Source organism: Papaver somniferum, chromosome 5, assembly GCF_003573695.1.
Source record: "Papaver somniferum cultivar HN1 chromosome 5, ASM357369v1, whole genome shotgun sequence".
In the NCBI taxonomy this organism is placed as follows: domain Eukaryota; kingdom Viridiplantae; phylum Streptophyta; class Magnoliopsida; order Ranunculales; family Papaveraceae; genus Papaver; species Papaver somniferum.
The window spans coordinates 164,616,759-164,638,432 of NC_039362.1; the positions used below are offsets into that span (position 1 = coordinate 164,616,759).

The window sequence follows — 21,674 nt, forward strand, 5'->3', positions numbered from 1 at the left end:
AGTGTTATGCTCAGTGAAATTCAGGCACGTCTAGAGGCAGAAAATGAACAGTTGGCTAATGCTGCTCGAAATAATCTAAATTTCCAAAATAGGGTTTCTAATTCTACCCTTGATATCAATAGTGAATATTTGCCTAATTTAGAGGACGAGGCTAGAATAAAAGACACTACTTATTTAGATAAGGTTCAATCATCTTTGTACTATTATGATGATGAGGATAGTAGTAATGAAGAATCTGAAATATGTAGGCATAGTGATCAGGAATCTATTAATCCAATTGAGCTTTATAATGATTATATTATTTCTAGTTCAAATCCAAATAATTTTTATGATTATTCACCTATTCAAAAGGACGAGGATTTGATTAGGGATACCACCGTTTTAGACGATGTAGTTTTTCCTTTTGATTACGAAGCCGATAGTGGTTTAGAGGAACGGGTTCATTTCGAAAATACTGTTTTAGAGTCTAGCGACTTAGAAACAATAGTCTTGGAAGAAGAAGATAGACCCGTAGAGATGAGTAAAGATGCACTACCTGATAATAACTTAGAAGAATCTCTTGAATATTTTAAGGACTCTGAAGATACGGAAATTCAAGAAATAATTAGAGGTCTATCTAGAGACACTGAAAACTCTAAGTTTGGGGGTGATTATCACTTTCCTAGTGCCTTACCTTTAACTCTCAGAAAGTCCACACACTTAGGACTTGATATCTCTGCCTCGACCATTTTGCAAGATTACCTTCATACTCGTTTTCCCGAACCTAATGATGTCCTGAAAAAAGTTCAGTCGTTAGAAACCCATCCTCTGGTTGATGTGGTTTTCCCAGGCTATGATACCCAGATTGACTTTGTTTTCCCACCAAATAGTTTTCTTCCAATTGTGGGAACGTATAAATTTCGAATGTGTCACTTATTAAGTTCTGAGACTAAGCCTAAGTACTTTAGGAAATTAGAATCGACACATTTGCTTCAGAATGACCACTACTCTGACTGTGGTCAACTATGTAAGTCATACCTAATTGACTTAGAGGATCCTAAATTATTTAGGTTATTTTGTGATTCCAGGTTCTTATCTGAGTTTTTCCAGACTGTAGGACCTAATAATTTGGATCCTACCTATGAGGAAATGCATCCGAGGAAAATAGTCTATTTAGACCCCTTCATAGAACCTGAACCTGAACCGCAATTAGCTATAGTTATCCAGAAACTAGGTAAGGGCATGCCAGTATTGTACATTTTCTTGGTTTACTGCAGTTTCCTTTTGTCAGCTCTATTTGGTTTTGAAGACCCACAGTTATTTCGACTGTTACTTTATGGTTCGAGTTGACTAATCCTTTCCTAAGTCTGGCTGAAGACTTTAAACTTAGCACTTCTTGGGAGGTAACCCAACATTCATGCGACACGGTAATATCTTTCCTTAACTCTTTTGCTTCAATGGTAACTGTTTGTCCTTGTTCATGCTTTTAATTTCATCTTTAGAACATTGAGGACAATGTTAGATTTAAGTTTGGGGGTAGGGGAGAAACTTTTTAGTTGCATTAATAAACTCCAGAGCCTAGAAATTTATGTTTATTAAGGATGGCACTAACCAATCTAAGTGGATGGAAGCATTTTGGTTGTAGGAGTTGAGGAACCAATCTGATTTGATGGAAACATCTAAAGAGTCTATTCATAAAAGCACATAGCTCAGGTGTTAGAAATAACATGATAGCTTCACCATATCTCGTTGAGTCCTTTTCACTTCTATTTTTATTTTATTTTGTTTTTAAACTATGTACTCTAAGTGATTAGGTGGGGCTCACGATTCAAGTTGTTACCAATGCTAGGGTGAATTAAAGTGATTGAGATACCATGAAAAAAAAAAAAGTTTAAAAAGAAAAAGAGAAAAAAAAAAAGAAATGAAAAAAAAATGGTAGTTACCAAAAAGTTGAAAAAAAAATTTATTATGAAAAAACAAAGAAAAAAAATTGAGACCAGACCATTTGACCAAAAGGAATAAATTCAATAAAGTCGACCACTGGTACCCTTGTATATGCCAGTTGTGTTGACCTAGAGTTAGGTTATCGACCACTGGTTCCCTTGTATATGCTAGTGTGTTGATATTAGTCAAACTAATATCTCAATCCATTAGGATAGGTTCATTTTGGCGGAGGCCTTCAGACAGATATGGGAAACTCCGTTCACTTAGTAAACATCAAAACCATCTATGTTTTTCTATATTCATCTTCTTGATCTATCCATGTGATTAGTTTTGACTCCGGATATTGATGTCCATAGTGCGACTATCTCAGTAGAGCTCTGTCACTTTATATGAATTTTAGTATGCTTGAGTGCAAACTCGTGTACAACAATTGGAATTTCGCATCAGGGTACTTCCTCCTGTAGTCAATAAGTATGTCAACCAAGGAGATACTTTAGTGCCTTCCAAGGTTCTGCGTAGATAGCTAGGGTTTGGAGTAAAGATTTTGTGGGTATATCTCTGGTAAGCCCTCCCGAGACTATAACTCGGTCACTAGGGCCACCTAGGGGTTTAAAGGCTTATTGCATACGCTAAATGCAATCGACGATGCATGCGACAGTGAGTTAGGATTTTATTTTGTAGTTTTGATTTGCTCGGGACTAGCAAATAATAAGTTTGGGGGTATTTGATAGACGCATTTATGTGTCTAATATATCTCAATTGTATAGATTGTTAGTGCTCGATTTTGTACTTATTTGGTTATTTTATGTTTTTGTAGGTGTTTTTGGAAAAATAAGATTTTGCGGCGAAATCGGCTCGATATGTGGCATTTGAACTTCCGAAAATAACGTATCAGAAGTACCACAGAAGTGTATTGGAGACACCCCAGAAACACCCCGGAGGAACCCCAAAAAATTACTATTTCCACCCCAATTGCTAAAGGGACCCCCGAAATGGATAAGGGGGAGGTCACCTTCTTCCCAAAATTCAAAACAGAAATTTTGGCGGGAAAGAACTTTGCTGAGGGAACAGATTTGGAACTCGATTGTTGGACGTTCTTTGGAGAGATTCAACCGCCAAACTAAGTTGGGCTGGACTCGAATGGAGTAAACAGGGTTTGTACATGTGTTTTGATCGATTAACTTGGGCTGGATAATCCGGAATATCGACTAACAGGGAAGAAAAATACTCGGTTCAAACAGAGAAAGAAAGTCGGGTCCTGTTTGGTTTGTTGCCAGAAATATAACGTGACTAGAATGCAGATATATCTTCCCACAGATTCTAATATATCTTATAAAGGCTTTGGAAAGTATACGGCTCAAAAGGAAGACGCGTAAAGAGAGTTTGGCAGAGAAAAAAACCCGTAACTTGCTGTGGAGATAAACGAAAATATTGGGGAAGATTTAGTCGACCTATTGTGTATAAAAAGGTTGTTATGAGTCCAAGATAAGTTATCAAGAGTTTGGGGAAGGTTTGGGACGCAGAGGAGCGAAGAAGAAGGATTAACAGCAATTCCCACCTGCTGCTGCTGCCATTAGAGGACCTTGAAGAACACGAAGAACAGACTGCACAGAGCAGTCTTATTTTCCGCAGCGTCAACAGCAGCAGCTAAGTATCGTTGTTTTACAGCAGTATACTTCTATCGTTCTTCTCTGGACGCTTACTGAGGGTCGTAGATCCACTGTTTTATCCTTTTTCAATCTTTTAAACATCTTGTGAGTCCTAGAATCATTGTTTTATAACTTTTGACTCTTTTAATCATATTTTGAGCATCAAATATATATTTTTAGAACATGATTATTATGAATAGCTAAACCCCATTACTGGGATGATGGAGGAAACCATTCTTTATGCATGAGTAATTCTATTTAATTCTTTTATGACTATTTGCGCTATTATGAGTTGATTTATGATTTTTCTTGATTATTTGTGATTTTATCTGATGATGTATGCTTAGTCTAGGAACTCTTGATGCATCATGCTTATGATTTACATCTAATACTTTACAAAATCTATTTTTCGCAAAGAAAAGAGTCGATATTTGTTATCATTATAAGCTAAAATTGTCTAAAATTAATAGTTGATTCGCATGAGTATAAGAATTGGTGGAATCCTGAGTCCTAGTATCTCTTGATCCTGTGACAAATTTTGTATATATTTTTGTTTTAAAAATCTTTTCAAGTCCGAGCAAAGAATCCTTATTTACCGCAATCGAAAAACTACAACACCCAGCATCAGTGCGCGACTACATATGGGGACGATCTGGAATACTGGATAACATAGGAGAAAGAACTTAGAAGTCAACACCTAAACTTACTTGAATGTCATGCAACATATTGGTAGCAAAGATCCAAGATACAATGTCTTTAATCCAGAGACAATAATACGACGTTCTTCCACACGAAAGCAACTATCCATCGAAGTCGTAACAATATTCAACAACTTCAGGATTAACGTCGTCTCAATGTGACAAACTCTCAGCAGAAGTGACCATAGAAGAAATCAAACAAGCTTTGTTCTCAATAAATTATGAAAGTGCTCCTGGACCAGATGGATACACCAGTAAGTTCTTTAAAGTTTTTTGGGAAACCACACAAATTCAGCTAATAGCCATGGTACAGAGTTTTTTGAATCACTGAATACTCATCCTCTCATGAATCATACAAACATTACTCTCATCCCAAAAGTGGACACACCAACAAAATCTTCTCACTTTAGACCATCAGTCTCTGCAATGTTACTTACAAAGTGATATCAAAAATTCTAGTCAATCGTATAAGACCCCTCCTCCCATTCCTAATAAGTCCTTACCAAAGTGCCTTCGTGCCACAACGATCTATACAAGATAACATAGCAATTGCAGGAGAAATATTTCACTACATCAGAACTTCACCGATCACCAAAGATCCCAAAATCGCTATGAAACTAGATATTGAGAAAGCCTATGACAGTCTAGATTGGGGTTTCATCAAAACAACCTTTTCCAAACTAGGTTTTCCAACCATATTTGTGGATTATATTATGTTATGTATCTCCTCAGTCACCTAGTCAATCAACATCAATGGAACCCCTCATGGTTTCATCACCCCATCAAGAAGAATCAGACAAGGAGATCCCATCTCGTCCTATATATTTATTATATGTGCAGAAGTATTATCAACAAATTTGGTCAATATGGAAGCCAAAAAGAAGATAGGGGGACTCCGCATATCACAAAAAGCTCCACAAATACTACATCTTATGTATGCAGACGATCTTCTCATCTCGTTCAAGGAATCTCAAGAAAGTAACAACAATCTCCAAAAGATACTTCAGTCATACAGCTCATCAGCAGGACAATTCATCAATACCGCAAAATCCACAATCATTCACCATCCGAGACTTCCACCTCATCATATAGAGTCTTTCCACCAATTCTTCAACATGCCAACCACCACAATACCCCCTATATACTTGGGAGTTCAATTTAAACATGGAAGAACATCTAGACACATATATGCATCATTACTTCAAAGGTTGGCTCGAAAGGCTCAAGGCCGGATGATAAAATGTCTTAATCATGTAGCAAGGTTAGTTCTTCTTAAAACATCCTTAACTCATACAACTAATCATCTCATGCAATCGCAAATATTCCCCACACATGTACACAACCAGATTGATAGGAAAGCAAGAAATTTTTTCTGGGGCCATGATTCCTCTGTCAAAAAACTTCACCCTTTAGGATGGATTAAACTAAACAAACTGATTTCCCAAGGAGGACTAGGAATTAGGAAGAGTATCCATCACAACAAATCCTTATTCATGAAACGCTTATGGAACATCCATGAAAAGCCTCACTCAATTTGCATCAAACTCTTTACCAAGAAATACCTCAATCATCAACCTATTTTCCAAAGTACAATATCCATTTCTAATTACACCATCCCCTGATGGAAACAAATGGCATCTCTAATACCTCTCTTTAAACAACTCATATTTCATCGTATAGGAAATGGTTTAGATACCCCAATCCAATCTAAGTGGATACCTTACCATCAAACCCTTGATCCTTCCCAGTGCTATCTGATCCAAACAGTAGTAGACATCATTGACCTCGTTACCCATAATTGGAGACATGACCAATTAGGTACCCTTCCAACTTCAGCGATTCAGCATATAATAAATATCCACCTACCAAGTGACCAACCCCCGGATAGAATCATTTAGACATTATCAAAATCATAAAAATACACTACCGCATCTGGCTACAATAGTCTAATCCAACAAGATAATCTCTCAACTAAACCCCCTTCCAAATACCAAATTCCTATGGACCTTACCATGTATGCCAAAAATTCAACTTTTCTTGTGGAAAGCTATTAATGAAGGACTACCAATCTTCTCTCTTTTACACCATAGCAACCTCACCAACTCCAACATTTGCCCAAGATGCAGAAGCGCTCCTGAATCTGTTGTACACATGCTTATTCACTGCCAAGTTGCATTAAACACATGGGACATGATTTCCAATCATCTAACAACACATCAACCCACCAACAATCACCACACGATTACTATCACAACTCAAACAACAATAACCCAAATCATCCAAGGTCATACCTATCCTTCTACCATCACATCTGTTTGTTTTCTCCTTTGGTCACTTTGGACAGCCAGAAATGATCTCATCTTCAGACAAACCAACTCCACTCCAGAAGACATTTTAAGGCGATCCCTACAACAACAACAAGAATTCGAATGGGAAAAAAATATAACCCCACCAATTCTCCCTTGGGACCCACCATCTAGGATTACACTAAACAACCTCAAAATAACAAAAACAATTTTCGTAGGATGGATCAGACTAGAACCAGATTGAATTAAAATAAACACTGATGGAGAGGCTCGAGGACACCCGGGGATGGTAGGAGCAGGGATAATTTGCAGGAACTCAGACGCGAACACTTTGATAGTTGTTGCACAACCTTTAGGTATAACGGATGCAATCACAGCAGAAACGTGGGCGGCTGTACTAGCAACTAGAACGACGACGGAAAGACAATGAAACAAGGTGCTATTTGAAACAGACTCGGAAAATAGCATGTGATTCATAAAGACCCCAACAGAAGCACCTTGGTATATTGCAGAAATGATTGCCGAAATAAAACAACATATGGGCTAAATCCCTTGTTGCGATATCCAACACTCGTATCTGGAAGGAAACCAAGCGACAAATGGTCTAGCAAATTTCGCGACGGACGGAAGCCAAACAGAAAACTTATCGAATACGATATGGGACGTGCAATCCCACCTTGCATCAATCAAATTACTTTAAGTGACTCTAGGAGTATCCAATTTCCTAGTGCAGTAACAATTTAAATCTTTTATTTAATGTATGCTTCAAAAAGAAAAAAACCTCTTTCTCTTACATAAAAAAACAAAATGATCTACATATAGGCTTAAGTATACTGCCCAACTTGGACATGATATGTTTTGGAAGGCTATTATCGGGACGTCACACTCTATTAGAGGGGCTTCACTTGGATTCTTATTATCCAAAAAAGAGGTTATGGGATATCCTAACACATAACAAAATGTCTAGATTACTCTTGAACTAAAATAAAAATTTTAAAAAACCTAATTTTTTCTATTCTAATTCACAAAAAAACTGCTCATCTTCCTTCTCAGTAATTTCAATTCAACTTCAATTCACTTAATCGTTGCGATTATGTCTAGGTTCGCCAACCGTAATTTCAGTTTTTGAAGAACTTACGTCCAGGTTTGGATGAATTCAAACCGTAGAATTAGCTTGCATGTTGGTTTACGTCTAGGTTTCTCTTCATTCCAACCGTAGAAATTGAAATCACGTCCAGGTTCCTCTTAATTCCAACCGTAGAAAATAAATTTACGTCCAGGTTTATCTTATAGGCTTACCTAGACGTAATTCTTCCTGGATGTTTTAGAAGAAGCTTTAAATTGGATTACGTCTGGGTTCATGATGTAATTTTTCCAGACGTAATCTTCTACGTCTAGGTTCGCGAAGTAAACTTTCCAGACGTAATCTTCTACGTCTAGGTTCGTGAATTTTTTTTCCAGACGTATTCTCCCACGTCTGGGTTTTGAAGTGTTTGGCATGACATATTACCAACTGTAAATCAATTTTGTCCTATTGGAAACCAGTTACGGTTTGGAGTTCTTCCAAAACCTAGACGTAAACCTAAATTACAGTTGGCAACGAAGCTAAACCCAACCGTAATTTTCCATGAAAGTCTAAAAATCTCAAACTTTTTGCGTACTTAAGCTAGTTTTGAGCGAAATTGAACCCATGAGAGATAATTTAGAGGTGTACATGTTGATTTTCAACCATTGGTTCTTCACTTTGTTGATATATTTCTTCAATTGGTTGAGATTCATCATCACTTTGTGTTAAACCCTCTCTACCATCTAAAAAATCATCTATCTCTTGGTCTCCAATATAAGGAATGTAAAACTTATTTTCTCTATCATACAAAGATTCACCCACCTCGAATTGATAACTTGTTTCATCCATTTTCGTTGAGTGAATCAAAAAATCTAGGTTTTGAAAGAAATCTTCAATTTTTTTCTTTCTCTTCTTCTCTCTAGTTTTTTTCCCACAAAATCAGAGTTCACAAATATATAATAAAATCCATCTTCTTAATTTTGATTAGGTAATAATTAAATTAGATTAAAATTAACTAAATAAGGGTTGTTTGGTCATTACAAAATTATTTGAGATAATGGGTTTTTGATATTACTTACGGGTCCGTTTTTGTCTTATTAGGTTAAGCCCCTCTAAAGGAGTGTGACGCCCCAATAATAGCCTTCATATTTTGTGTCCCAAAGAAATTTCTCCAGTTATGAGTCTTATGACTGAACAATAGAGATCATGTTATCGAAAACGTCGCCGATTTTGGGCGAAAATTCTGAGAACAGCTTAGTTTATTTTGTTTTTTTACTTTTTGACACGATATGCTTTTGGAGAAGCAATTTGATTTCCTGGAGATACGACCTACAACACCAGGGGGAGCAAAAGTTCTTTTTTGCACCCGGGAGGCTAAACACTTGAGGTGAGGGACAAGGCGACTATTTAAGTCATAAAAATCATAAATCCTAAAAGGACTTTATTATCTTGTGCATCCATGCACAAGATAAGGACCAATCATTGTATTAGAACTTATAAAACATAATTAAAAATTAATAGAAAAGATGCATCTTTGCATTGGATAATGCATAATCTCACTCCATAAATACAAATTGGAAAAATCAATTAAAATTTGCATTCTCCAATACGAAGATGCATCTTCTCTATTGATTTTTAATTGTGTTTTACAAGTCCCAATGCAGTGATTGGTTCTTATCTTGTGCATCATGCACAAGATAACAAAATCCATCATAAAATTAGCACCAAGTTGGGCTGTAAGCATCATTAACCAAATTAACTGTCGAAGTTGGGCTGTGCATCATGCAAAAACCATTTCTCCTGATATACGTAAAAGCAGAAATACAAGCCCGTCAGGTAGGCCTTAAGAGAGCTAGAGATGTGGGAGAAAAACATTGACAACCCCACAAATAAGCACAAATCTCCCCAAAAACATAAAAATAAAACACATCCCTAGCCTAGAGTTAGGAGTTGGTATTATAAGTTAAACGAAAGCCTAGTGTTGGCATTGCCCATGAATCAGGAAACCTTCATGTCACTCAAGCATCGAGAAGAATTGGAAATCTTTGCTCAGGCCACTTGGGGTATACACGTTTAAATAAACTCATGCAAACAGTGTCGTGTTGTTGAATACTGCGATTGAAAGTACACTTCATCGTTCCTGGAAAAAAAACACAGCAAAAAACAGATTATTTGTAAGCCTTAAATATCTCACAACAAAACCGTTACTGTTAAAAAGAAATTGGGTAATTACCATGTGTACCAACAGATTCTTTAATGTTACCACAACACCGTTCTTTGTCCAGATTTCGCAGCGCTACTCACCATCCACATTGAAAGAATCAACATCCATACACATCTTTACAAAACTTCGAGTAAGAATTAACAAACAATATACAAAACATCATATGGTAAACTTCACATACCTTAAAATATGACACATCTATGGGATCGTGAAACATATAGCGCACCGTAGCTTTTAGCTTAGACACCCTTCGAGGGTAACTACAATGAAAATCATATAGAATTAATTGAATTACTACAGGTGATATAAGTTCAAATTCTTACTTTCCAAATAAAAGTTACTACAAGCAGTCGGGAACTCACAGTATTATCCTCTCTGGGTCGATACTCTTTAGTGACCCTATAGCAGCAACAGCAGGGAAGCCAACTTCTCCATCCCGCCCCCTCTTTAAGGCTATTAAGGGTGGAGGAGGAAAAGAAATTGGTGCATATACAGAAGCAATCGAAAACCGTCCTTCGTGCAAAAACTTTTCCATTTTGTGCTGATGCGAGTTTATGCTATCTGAAGAAAATATCGGCCTGCATAACTCATTGTTTCAACATTCTTGCAATTACAATAAAAAACAATATATAACGAACAATAAGAATGCTTCAACTGTCAACAAATTACCTAGCAACAAATTGCCGAAATCCAACATGAAAACAAGAGATTCCTTTCCTTTGATAGGAAAGTGGTATGACTTGTGTTTCTTTATGCTGCATTAAAAAAAAATCTCTTATGAATTGGCATATTTAACAAATCCTATAAAGATAGGAAATAAACTGAACAAGAACACAGTTAATACACAGGATGAAGACTTGATTGTTTCTTTTAGGGGCCAATGAGAAAGCATGTGTTATTCAATCTTCAAAACTGAAGAGAGGCTAACATTTCTTAGGCATGCTGAGCTATTAACACTGAAAACACACCTAGAGAGAGAGAGAGGTTTTGATGAATACAAAATTTACCTAAAGTGGAGAACGGACATCTTGGACTCGTGCTCCAAAAGCCCGCTGGCAACCACAGGCTTTGACTTCACCAAAGAAGAGAGTCTCAAAGCAACACTAACTGATACGTCCTTAACATGAATCCTTGCGTAAGACCCAACAGGAATGCACTCATCCAAAGTACGTAGTCCAATGTCCCTGGCATTTTCAAGCACACATTTCTGTGTTGCCTTGTAGTTATGGAATGAAAAGATTCTAGCATATTCACGAGGCGGAGCATTCTGTCATTCATAAAAAACTAAAAATCATATCACTGAAGTTCAAAAATTAATTCCTGCAAGAGAAAGATAATCTTAGGCTAAAAAGATTCTGACCTTGTCTTTCCACACAGAAGTTCGAAAAGATTTGAGACCTTGGTACTTGCCAAAACGCACTCGAGCTAAAACATCTAAAGGGGTATCCACTTCATCTGGGTATTCTGCGACGACAAGAAGTAAACATGACAGTTAAGCCAGCTTCTGATTACATATGCTAGTAATCTATGTATGATCAACCTAAAGCAACCATTATTATATGTTAGTAATCTATGAATGCAGTGCAGCGACTTTATGTTAGTTATCTATGTATCTAATGCAACCATGTTGAGTTCATGTCTGGGGCTTGCATTGTCCCGGAGAGCTTTGTTTTGACAGAGGCAAATATTTCTACTTAAATTGAGTGAGTTGGAATTACAGAGCAGAAGGAAGAAGAGATACAATTAAACATGCTAACAAGAGACTGAAAGGTTCTTAAATAGGTGGCAGTTCTGCACATGGAAAGAAGAGCTGAACCTTCTAGAAATCTTCATAAACAGACTCCAAGGCTTGCTTGTACGTTTTTATATAAAGAGTATCTAAAACAGTTTGGCCATGAAAAGGCAATCACAGATTCAAAACTAATGGAACTTAGAAACTCAGAAGGAAATTTTATTTCCTTAAAGGACTAGGAAAAGGAAATCATGTCACACAGAAAGTAAACTAGAACTCGAAGTCCTGATTAAACACCAACCAGAAAATAGAAACCTAAGCTATTAGAGCTGTTTGAACTGATCAAATTAAGGAGACTTGTCCAGATGGTCGTCCTACACCGTCGTTCTGATCTCATTATAGATTTTCCAGGGCTCGAATGTCAATTATATAACCGCAAACTTTTCCAATGATAATCGATGTCACTAAAGAGAGTGGTTCTTGCATATCGGAATAGAATAATATAGGTGTGGAAAAAAGAACCAGTAACATTTCAATGCCAGAAACAAAAAAAGGTGTACCTTCATCTTCTGCCTGTGCATCATGTATTTTCCAAATCTCATCTCAAATCATTTCCTTCGTGATGTCCTCATCCTCCTGGCAAATTTGAAGGCATTAGTATACTTTAATAAAGCTAAATAAACAGCCTCATTAGTGCAGAAAAAAGAAGCAGACATCTGAGACTCCAAGCAAAACAGCTGTTTTTCCTTGGCAACTCTGATCAAGAGCTCAATACTACCCCTTAAGCTAATGCTTACTTGTGGAATATTTTTTGGGAGATAAATGCACCAAGTATTGGCGCTATAAACTCCATTTAGGGATTTGAACAGTAAGGAGGGTATCATTTGGCGGGAGATAATATTCCACCACCTCTCCCCAAACAACATACCCCAATCATAACATGGAGCATACACATACATGATACAATTACGCTAGTCAAGATATGAAGAGCCAACATAATTAAACAATATATATACAGAAATGCATAACAAACATATATGTTACCGACTAAGTGTGACTTTCAGTAGAAAAAATGACAGCATCACTATTTAATGGATTCATCATAACTGTCACGTACCCTGACTTCTCTACATAACCAGATAGAGAAAGTATTTTAGCCTATAGGAGTTGTAGCAATGAGCAGCGAAAAGGACAAAATGAAAACAGGAGGAACTGCAAAGGATTATGACAAAACCTTAATAATACTACTACATAAATCACTCACCTCCATCACAGTATCAGCATCAACATCTTCATCTGAATAATCCTCTTGGTCTTCAACGTGGAAGCAATCACTCCCTGAGTTTTGCTCATCTTTACCCTCAAAAAATTCAGTAGCCTGCTTCAGCCAAATGATACACATGTTTTCAGAAAATCACAGCAACCTATCTACAGCAGAAAGCATTGAAAGCATAAACTGGATGTGCAGCATGTACTCAATCAAATCAAGAACCTGGTTCTCATAGGTATTAATCATGCTTCGTCTCTGATATTCATCTGCTTTAGTCATTTCCATCTCTGTCGGCCAAGTCTGATATCAAATACCAGGTAGTTAGTGGACTTACCTGGGAGCAAGTTTCCAGAGTGCAAGAGCAAGAAAATTTGTAAGATTACCTGTTCCCCTAGATCAGGTTTAGGATCATTTTCGATGACTAAAGACTGCTGCTTTGACAGATCAGGAAATAAAGAGTGAATGATCTGCATTTAAAGAGAGATGTCATCCATCCAAAATAGAAACTGCGTATCTTACAAAGGGATGGAAAAGGAACGCTAAATCATGGATACTTGGGATATGCATATCTTACAAGGGATGGAAAAGGAACTCTAAATCATGGATACTTGGGATATTATACATTGCTACAAATTATCCAACTAAAACATCTCCAAACAAAGAACTACAAATTATCCAACTAAAACATCTCCAAACAAAGAAAAAAAGTTTAATAAGACAATAACAAGACTAGGAGCCACCCCATTTCTATCATGAGATACTAATCGAAGTAAGATTTAACCTTCTATTTTTTTTGCTTGATAAAGCAAGATTTGACTAATTCAAGAGGACAGTTAAGAAAAGACATCTAAAACTTTAACCTCCAGTAGATTTAAATACCTGTGTACCATGGTGCTCATCTGAGTCCATCAAATCCTGACCTGTCCCTGCTTTCGAAGGATTGGGATCCTGGAGAACATCTATCTTTGACATCTGGAAGTCACCTGAACCTGACACATGAACCTAACTCAAAAGATAAAGGATAAGCACATGAACATCTATCCTTTTAACAAATTCAAAGGAAGAAAGAAGTTACCAATTGGTTCACTGAAAGGTCATGTGCTCGCAAATACCCAGAGAGGAGGAGGGTACAGAGTCCAGGACTTCCATCATTGACTATCAAATCAACCTACAGAAGGGTAATTGAACACACTGTAAAGAGGCAAAGCCATGAGCAGCCTGAACTATAAAAAGATCCGATATCAACAATTTTCCAATTTATTACAATTGTTTAATCAAGAACTACTAATCAACATAACCAGCAGCCCGTAATTTCAAGCAATTGCATGATATGAGAAAAGAATAGATGAAAAGCAATTACACAAAACTCACAAGGAGAACACTCTAGAATTATGAGGTAAATACAGGAGACATGTTTACTTGGGAATTTGTTATTAATTTAACCTGCTATTAATAGCTTAAAGCAGTTGGGTTGTACATGCAAAGCATTTTAGATAAGATATGAGGGCACTACATGAATGTGGAACAACAATTCCTTTTTGTAAGCAAGCATAAAATGCTTAACAGAATACGGTGAGACCGCATAATGAATCAAGTAAACAGGATCAGCAGGATGCTCTCGCCAAATCCAGCAGATAACAATGAACATGTAGCTCGCATTTTTATCTGGATCTCTTTAGTGTAGTAATGTACAAATGAAGGAGCAGGGAGTGATTAGTTATGACTACAGAAGCCTGAGATGTTACCCCATGACGAGGCGCATAGACACAACTATGTTAAAGATTTGCAAAAGTTCCACTTGTTTACTTCTGAAATCTTTAGTACTATCTTGAGTCAGTGTTGACGGAACTGTAAAGAGAAAACTAACTGAAACTATGTAATGCAAAGAGAGCCCGTTCACCAAAAGTGGGGCCAAGCGAAATCGAACAATTCACAGCCTGAATGTGTATAGAATATCAACCCCTATGTAAGTGGCATTTTCAAAGCCCAAAACTTTAGACCCTTCAAAGATGTACTCTCAATCAATTAATCACACAGGTGAAACAGCCACTACAAAACGCATCGCCATCCCAATAACAATTTCTGTAGCCTCTCCATATGACATGTTGACAAATTAGAGTAGCAAACTTAAGTATCATCTTTCAATGAAAGACAAACACTAATCTAATACCACAATGGGAAACTTACATAAGGATGCCAAAAGCAAATACTGTAGATGAAAAGAGCCATTGACGTTGAGATTTAAGATGGTGTGGATCATGACGAGATACTCACATATAGAATAACTAAAATGAGATCTCCTGAAGACTAGATATGTTTTATCTATTTGTGAACTTAAAATAAGAACTGGAATAAGAAGGGTCCACACCCTTTGTAAATGGACAACAAGCAAAAACCAAAAATGGAAAGTTAAGAAATTTTTAAGAGATTACGCATACCTCGTGAGCAATAAGGTAAGGGCGTTGACTTCGCCAAAGAGGTACAGTGAGCCGGTGATCCTTAAGGAGCCACATGAACTACGGCCAAATGATAGAGAAAATAAAATATTGCACAAAAAAACAAAGTCTAACTGAATGAAGATTTATTTATCGACAGCACAATCAAATCAGATAACAATCATCACAGTTACACATGGTACAACCTTATGCAGCTCCTCTGTTGTATCTGCTGGATAGAACTTAGAATCGGGAAACTCAGATGTGAGGCTAGACATGCATGTCTTCTTCATATCATTTCTTTTCTTGAGATCTAGAGATAGATCCTAAAAAAAAATGTTTCAGTTTTCAAATATACAAGTCCTTCAAATTGGAAACCCTTAAGCAGCTGGCAAAAATACTTACACGAATTAAAACAGCAGTGCTTGGCAAACCAAGCGCTTTAAAGACAGATAGGCATTGGCTTCCGAATGAATCAATATAAGAGCAAGTATCGACTTGCTCTTATAAGCAATCAAATCTGCAACCTGATACCAAAGATCATAATGTCATGAACAATACATAAAATGCAGATAGAGGTCATCCAACTATGTACTAAATACTCTATGAACTTTGAAGCCGTTTCTCACTGATCAAATACCTTTGCGAGTTCCATGCAAGTTGATAAATCGCCATGGGGTGCTTCCAAGACCTTTTGCAAGACGAACAATTCCAGAAATAATGTAGATAACCGTGAGAGGGAATATACTAAACAGCTAATATTAGTAAAACTCCCTTTGAAAGAAACAAATAGAGAATACGGTAATACGGAGAAATTGAGAAGTTATACATAACTAGGCATACTTCTTTCTACAAAAATGGAAAACATATGATTGAGGGAACGGTACCGTGGATACATCTTGTTCCCACACTTCCCTCAGAAGGAACTAACGATACTTGCTATGTGAGGGGTTCTATACAAAAAGTAAAACTGAAAAACATTCTCCAAAACATCTCTCCCGTGGCACGATTTGCTTTAGTGGTTTTTTTCCCCTTAATTATCTCTCTTACAGAAATTTCTGTCAACTATGCCGAAGTCACAAGCTACGGGATAGCATAAGATGAGAAGGGTAATTTATAAGCTCCTGTAAGAGTTGCAAGGCAACAGAGACATTACCAGACAAGGTCGATCACATTTCAGCGAAGTTAGATATAGTTTTTTTAAACAGTGATTGCTGAATAAAGCTTATGAGATGAGTAAGAAACTTGACTTCCCACTCTTTTCAGATATCATCAGACTTAGTTAAGAATAGATCATGGTAAAATTTCAACTGACCAGGTAGGCATAGCATATGATAATAACACTCACCCAACACATAAGCAAACTAGAAATAGTAGTGAGAGACAGAAGTAAAAAGATAGCTAGCTTACGGTTGCTCTGATTTTGTAGTGTGGAGAAGCAACAGTAGTTTTGTTTGCGTCTCCCGGAGATAGTAATCTTATGAGTTGTTCTTTGAGTCCTCTAACATTTACAGATGCAGTAAGTCCAAAAAGAACCTGTTTGTATACCGCCAGCCGCATGAGGAATTGTCCATCTATGAATCACCCTAAACGTGAACCAGTAACAAATGTATAATGATGATATATTAAACTCACAATAATTAGAGGGGGAGTTCCTGAACCAATCGAAGCCCGTTTTGTTCCAATAGGGAAGCTCTTTTCTGACATCGAACCTATTGAATTGCAAAAAAAGAAATTGATTTTAATTAGTTGAGGATAATAATAAACAATGGGAATTAGGACAAAAAATAGTAAAAATTAAAATTAAACAATTGGAACACAGTCAAAAGAAGTAATAATTGTTTATTTACCATCTTGGTGTGATGAAATCGAGCAGCTTTAGACCCTTTTCCGACATGGTGATCTGATTTTCCGATTCTGTTCCCTTTAATATCTGGAATCCCAATATGTGAAATGTTAAAACAAAGAAGAAAAAAAAAAAAGAGAGAGAGAGAAGATCATACTACTGAGGAGATAGAGGTGAATCAACCAATTCCAGACTTTTTACGAAGGCTATTACGAGATGATTTGCTCGATTTATGAGACTTGTTCTTTTGAGCTGACGGCATTTTGAATAAATAACTAAAACCTTAAATTAAGACTCAAAAACACTCTTGGATACTGAGGCAAAAGCCCTAATTATGAGGCAAAAGCCCTAATTATAAGAACAACCCTAGAGGAGACCAGATACACCGCCGTCTTCAGACCAAAACCCTTATATATACTCCAATAAGAAAAAACCATGGACACAAGAAGCCAAAAAAGAAACAAAGAAACTACAGTACGGAGAGGTTCTTGCCCTACGAGGTACCAGTGCAGGTTATACACGTGGATTAAAGTTGACATCCTTCTTTTGTTTATAAAAAACTAAAGGCCGCACGGCCCGCACCCCTTGTGCCATGTCCAACGAGGCTAACCCTTACGGTGTCAAGAAATCAAGAGTCAAGATATGAAAACCGTCGCCAGTCTGCCGTCTTGATTCAAGTTGTCGGTCAAGCTAAAGCTGAATACATAATTGTCCTCAACTATGTATTCATCTCTAGCATAAGGAGTGTTGCGCTTAATAGTTTAGTGCACGAAAATTGGCATAAAAGAATAAATCCTTTCAATGTGTTAAAGATTTTGTAATACGTGTAAATTAAGTCGGGAATTTCAAGTCTTCCGAAGGAAATATTAATCAATGTGACCATCGGAATATTGAAGCCAAACAATGTATGGAGTGTCGATAAACTTTGTTTTATAATAAAAATTTGGGAAGAATGAATAATTAAAGTGGAATGTGGGATACATGAAGTCCGTCAATAGAAAGTGTGTCGTCTGGCACACCATAAAGATCGGTGGAAGTTTTGGAATTGATTGTTTTTCATCGGTCGGCACATCATATAATCAATTTTTTTTTGGTTATTTCGTGTCTGCATTTTGGAAACTGAAATCTATTTTCTTGCATTTTAATTGTTATCAGGCCGACATCGATGATACCAACAAATACAATTAGTTTTAGGGGTGCACGGATAGATGTGCAGGAACTTCATAAAAGACTACCATATGTCCACTTGTTAAAAATATAATTGACAATTGTGGGTTCTATAGTATATTTAGAATTGATCCATCTTATTTTGATCGAAAGATTTGTGAATCCCTCATTGAGCGATCGGGGATTTAAATCAATTTGTTTCTCCTTTCGTGTACGAGCTGATGTTATGTTACTAGAATTTACTCTTGTTATCGTTACGAGAAGTGATGAGAAGTGATAAGTACTCTTGACATGTGACTATTATAGGTGCAAGTACAAAGACTCTCGAATAGCCCCATGCATGCTATGAAATATTTGATGCTTCTTTGTGCTAGGGAGCCCCCGCTTATATACCCCATCATTTTACATAATTATGTGTCTCTAACATCTATTATTGATTTCTTTCTCACCCTGCACCGCCTGGAAAAACAGGGGGTCCGCTTTAAAAATGGACCAGTACAAACATGATACATAGTGGGGTATAAGGGATGGGGTATAAAAGCGGGGTTGATGAGTGCTAAAAAGTGCATATTTCTATATATTTTTCTTGGCATTTAACTCATCTTTTGTGCATTAATTCTACATTTTATCCCATATTCTGTATTTTCTTTGTTTTCAAGAATAAATATTTTTATTAATTAATTTTGCATTTTTAGGTTGTAAATAAAGTTTGGATGAATTGCGGAGCGAAAAGAGAAGAAAAGTAATGAAAAGTCGGGAGGAGTTACACAAGGAAGCCGCGAAGAATGTTGTGCACAAGACCAAAAGGCTAGAAGTGGGCTTGAAGAGGAAGAATTGTTCTTAAAGAAGATATGGGCTTGGCATGCCCAAGGCCCAAAACCCTCACCCAAACCCATTTCCAATATCCATACCCGCCTTCATCTTCAGCCGTCAGATTGGATCATCTCAGCATCCTACGGTCGCTTCATCGTCGTGCATCGAAGTCTAAAGCTCCTGTCTAACACTACAACACCTAACTTCATCTTGAGCCGTCAGTTTCGTTGTACTTTCACATCCAACGGTCGCTCCTCGATTCCTTCCATCTCGCCGTTGGATCAATCCATCATCTTTGCATCCAACGCTTTATCTTCGCTGATCATCAAGATTCTCTCCACCTGCTCAACACCTGAGTACCAAACACTTATACCCTAAACCAAACAGCACCTAATCTCTTCTCCATCGACTCCATCTTCTACACTCCGTCTGCAACAGCCTCACCCTCACCACCAAATCCGCCAACTCCACTGCCTCAACCACCACAACCCCCACCAAAAGCCATCATGGCTATCACCTACCGAAAACCATCATTTCCCCTATCTCTCTAGCCATCTATTTCATCAATTTCTCATCTCTCATCTCACTGAAACCCTAGGTGAGAAATTGATAAAATAGGTGAGTCTATAGAAGCAATTGAAGCATGGAGATGGACCAGGAGAGGCAGAAGAAGAGTGGGTCGACGAGATGGAGTTGTTATCCCTTCAAATTTGGTGATATTTCAAAACCCTAACTTTACTGATTTGGGGATTTGGGAGAAATAGTGTATGAACCCTATTTGGGTTTCTGGGTATAAATAGAGGGGTGTGTGGGTGTTGTAAATATGCCTGGACTAGACAGTGTGTCACCCAAGAGCACTGGAATAGCCAGTGTCTCAAGGGTTGTAGTTCAATGCTCTGTTTATGTTCAATATTTGAATTCATGTTTCAATTATCTTGTATGATGTATGTTTGTGTTAGCATGTTAGTCATGAGCTAAGTCTCACTAGCTGAGGCTCAGATGAAGCTTTAGTGGACTGTTAGGTAGTGGAATGTTAGGTTAGAATCCTTAGTTCACTGAATTGATTGAGCAATGGGAGAAATCAGTGCTCACTAGTGCTTGTGATTGATTGTACTGTCAAAAGACAGTCAATACTAGGAGCACATCAGTTGAGCAAGCTGATTATCTTGCTATTCCCTTTTTGTATGCTTAGGATCTTAAGTTGGCCTTAACTGTCACTTAGTTCCATTAGGGATTCAACCTAGAACTACATTATTTGGCTCGGTCACAACGGTGGATTCAAAGCCGTAGCTTAGCCCACAATTTGTTTTTACAGTCACTTGCAACTCCAATTCTGTTATTCTTATTGCTCAGTTGAGTTTTCCTTGCTGTTTTATTTAGCTTTTGCACTTCACATCTTGCTGTGAACTGAAATCAGTGCACTTCCTTCCCTGCCCTTGGCTCATAGCCTTTGTTAGATGTTTTACCATCTCTATTTCACTGTCACTGCAGCCTTGTGACCTTGCATTTAGTTTTGCATCAATTATCAGCATAGTGTAACTTCATTGCACACTCCCAAGTCCCTGTGGAATGACCCTGTTCTTGCACACAAGCTACAACTGACCCTGTGCACTTGCAGGTATCACTGTAGGCATCCATTTATTGTCTTATTTTCACATCTTTAAATGTCTACCAAGTTTTTGGCGCCGTTGCCGGGGACTCGGTTAGCGGCTCTGTTGTTGTTTTTGTTCTACATTTGTTTGCTGTTCTCTGCATTTGTTTGCTGTTGCAGGTCTTGTTGCTGGCTAGCCTTTGCTAGCTAGCTAGCTAACTGTTGCCTGTTGCTGCTAGACCTTTCTTAACCTTGCTGTTGCATCCTTAGTGCATCCTGTTGCATCTTCACTGCATTTACTGTTTCATTACAACTGCATTCTTGCATTCTTTCATTTACTGTCATCTAGCCTCACAGAATTCTTAACTTGCACCATCTAGCCTTTATGGATGCATCATTAGCTTTAGCTTGCATCTAGTTTTGTCCTGCATATTCAGTTATCAACTCATCTTGCATCTCATTGATTCTGTCCTGTAACTTTTTTATTTGTCATCTGAAGCTTGTGCCATCTGCATTGCATCTTACATCATCTTGGCATACTTGTCATCTTATATTCTTGCATATCTTCTTGCACTGCATCCATTTGCATAAGCATCACTGTGTAACTGCATCTTAGTCTCACTTGCTTCTGTGCATTTAGTGTAAGCATTTAACTGTTCTTGCATACTGTTTTGCATTACCAAGCATCTTTGCTGTTCTTGCTTACTTAGTTGCATCTTTTAGCTTAGCTTAGTGTAAGCATAGTCCCTGTTCTTGCACTTCCTGTTAGGCATTGTCTTACCTCTTTAGTGCATTGTCTTGCTTCTTTCTCTTGCTCTTGTTATTGCTCTTGCTTTTGCCTTGCTGTTGGGTTCAGAACAAAAGCTGCTACAATTGAACAAGCCCACTTGCTGTTGAACAATTCTGCTGGGCTTGCTGTTTGAACTGCAGTAGTGATACTGCTGCCAAGCTTCT

At 37.4% G+C, this 21,674-nt stretch overlaps 1 pseudogene; it reads right to left on the reverse strand.

Annotated features, from left to right (window-relative positions):
• Positions 1–9,379: 9,379 nt before the first annotated feature.
• Positions 9,380–17,577, reverse strand: LOC113283521 (annotated as a pseudogene).
• Between the last annotated feature and the right edge of the window lie 4,097 nt (positions 17,578–21,674).